Consider the following 3,381-nt stretch of genomic DNA (forward strand, 5'->3'; position numbering starts at 1 on the left):
TGTATATTCTCTCTGAGTTTGACTGGATATTGTATTTTTAAAATTGATTGTAGAAATCATTTGAAACATACGATTTTAAGATTTGGAGACAAAGACTTACCTTGGCTTGTGCCAGAGGAATTAGCTTTGTCATCACCACAACTTAATTTCAGGACTTGAGAGAAGTTGAAACTGGGCCACGTTTCCTTTATGTCTCGTTTACCAGGCCCATGGGGTCTTCGGATGACCCCAGTTGTGCTGCGCGTCTTCCATTCTTGAGAGGTCCTGGACTCTATTGCCTAGTCCTGCTTCGTGAAGGTGCACAAAGTAATGCTCACACGTGCCCTTTCAAAGATCAAATTGACCACAAGAACTTAAGAAGTTAGATAGGAAACTTAAGGTCTGGTGAGTTTATGCCAATTAAGGAACAATTTGAAAAAGAGAGAAAGACAGATGGCACAATTTGAAGACTGTATGCAATGTCTCTGAATTGTACATGCAGACATGGTTTAATTAGTGTATGCCCTCCTGTACACATTTTCAGTAACAACAGCAAAAACAGAAATTAAGTATACACACCTATGAGGGTAAGTCAAAAAAGCATGACTACTATGGTTCTAGTTCATACATCAATAAGTTCATTTCACACGAAGTGTCAATCTGACAGTGGTCTTCGTCTCGTTTGTGCACCCTCAAAAAATAAATAGAATAAACGATCCAATCAAAACAGTGGCCGCTAAGAGGATTTGCTGAGCAAGTTCAATTCAACATAAAGAGGTCAATTCAGGAGATTGTGGCAACTGTTTTGGGGGATCTCAAAGGGGTAGTATTTCCCCCCAATAGTTTCATTGGCATATAATTCACATACCAAATAATTTAATATTTCAATCAAATGAAGACAAGTTGTACCATCATTGCCACAATCAGTTTCAGAGTATTTTATTCTTTCTCATTCTCCTTGTTGTTAGCTCCCCATTCCCCCCAACTTCCTCTGCCATGTCTTTAGGTAATTATTAACCCAATGACTGTCTCTATAGACTTACTTTTCCTGGATTTCATATGCAGAAAATCAAACAAGACAAAAACAAGAAACAAGCAAGCAAAAAACCAACAACAATGTCAAAACAAGATAGAAAAAACTTTAATCAGAGCTGAACATATTTTAAAAAAAACTGAAATAACTTTAAAGTGGATCATAAGGGAGATCAAATGATAAGGTGATTTTAACCCAGCTCCATCTGCCATAGTCGAGTTACAGCGGTCTCTGTCTGGTAGCAAGGCTATTCTGACCTGTACTGGGGTCAGAGGGGATTCCCTGGAGGCTGAAACCCTGTGGGGACTGCAACGGATTTGAGCTTCTACTGTCATGCATAGCCTTCTGCAAACCAGGTGTTCTCAATGTCATCTCTGCTACCATTCCCTCCTTCAGATTTAGACTGTATTGTTTACAATCCTTGAATCACACAGGTGGTGTACTTCCCCTATGTGGACGTAGTTGACTCTGTTCTTAGATGTCTCCTTGTTTGAAGACAAGCCTTTATGACTACAAAGGGCTACCTTGATAGGTTTTTTTCCCCAAAGGACACAGGATAATCATGGGCTTATGATGAAGAAGATTTAAGAAAATTGGAAACTGCGTTGGTGAGAAAAGGGCCAGCAAAGTTGCACTGAGGAATTTTTCCTCATCACAACAAAGTACCTGTTCATTCTTTTATTTATCTTTTAACAGTTTGATTAGCCCTTCATTCACAAGTCCTGCTCACTCTTTGTGTAGATCAAAGTCTGTCCTGTGAGAATGTTATTGGAAAATTGTATCCCACTTACCAGTCAGCTGTGATCAGACTCCTTCAGAAGTTGTTTTGTCTCCACCAAGTCAAAGAAAACTCAAAGAACACCAGCAAGAACTCTTTGAGTCCCTCAAGGGTGCCAAAACTACTCTTTTGAGAACAGTGCAGAATTCCGAGGGGGGGGGGGAGAGCTAATAGCACCCCCTTCAGAAGTGCACAGACCTACCTAGACAGAGTGTATGTCAAGACACCGTAGCTTCCCACTTTGATACTTTTGTTTAATTGAGGCTTATATGATGTTGCAGGAGTAGTTTCAGACCTATCCTTATATACATATGTGTGTCGATGTATGTATATATGCACACATACACATATATCCGCATATGCTCAACTTAGGAGCCCTGATGGTATAGTGTTGTGCATTCAGCTATTAACTGTAAGGTCAGCGGTTTGCAGCCCCCTCAGGAGAAGGATGGGCTTTCTACTTCTTTCAAAAGTCACAGTCTCAGAAACTCACAGGGCCATTTGTACCCTGTTTGATAGGGCTGCTAAGCCAGCATCCACTCCATGGCAGTGAGTTTGGTTTGGCTCTAGATGCTCAGCTTATCGTTTGTTCTGCATTTCAGGTGCCTGTTTGAATCGGTGAAAGCTCAGCAAGGCCACAGGCACCTTCTTGGCTCCAATCTTCCTCCACATCTTGGCTCAGAAATACTTCATTATTATTGCATCTTTGCCAAGTACTGGAACAAACTTTCCCGTGGTTGCTACGGTCCTCAGCAGAAGAACTGGCGAGGTTGTCCTAAGCTACCAACACTGTAAGTGGAAGACTAGAGCAGGTAAGTTCCTGTCTTGAAAATGCATGATTTGTTTTAAAAGAGATTTTTTAAATGCATTTATGTATGGACTGGAAGGGTATTGAACCTTTTAAAAATCTGTATTGAACTTTAATACATGTGCTTCAAATTGGCCTGTATGGATTTGTTTGTGTCATTTACACAGTTTTAGTTTTTAAAGGTTAAGGGTTCACATGGTGAAGACTGAGTAAGGTAAAACCTTGCCTTGAAAAGTAGCTGAATTCCATTTATTCCTTGCAAGCATACATAACGTATAAGCATGGCCTCACAGTTACCTGGGGAACACCCCACCAAGCTTTCCTTTATCTGTGAGCCCATCAGAAGAGATTTCCTCCTAAATCTTCCGGGACAGAAGATGGTGAGTATTCTTCTGAATGTTCTTCCCTACAGGAGATTCTAAGAAAGTAGTCAGACTGATAGGAAACATGTGCTAAACAGGAAAGGCCCTGAAATTAATGATTTGTTTAGGGCCGCATTATTGTCTCTATCTTTACTAGGGCACGGAGACCAGTGTGTGTTCCGGGCGCAGTTCCTATCCCTAATGTGGGTCATAATTAAAGCAACCCTTAATGAAGTGGGGGCCAAAGCCAGAAACGGGCTGTGGTTTAAGGAAATGTTGTAGGTTACTTTCAGATGTTTTCAGTTTGTCAAAAGCATATTTTGTTGAGCACATTTAATTCCTATGTGTATTTTAAGGAAAATCTAACCCATGTGTTTTATTTCATTAATATTTTGCCAAGCTAAATAGTTCTTTTGTAAGA

This window comes from Echinops telfairi, unplaced genomic scaffold, assembly GCF_000313985.2.
Source record: "Echinops telfairi isolate 266 unplaced genomic scaffold, ASM31398v2 ScPeMD7_7420;HRSCAF=8458, whole genome shotgun sequence".
In the NCBI taxonomy this organism is placed as follows: Eukaryota; Metazoa; Chordata; class Mammalia; order Afrosoricida; family Tenrecidae; genus Echinops; species Echinops telfairi.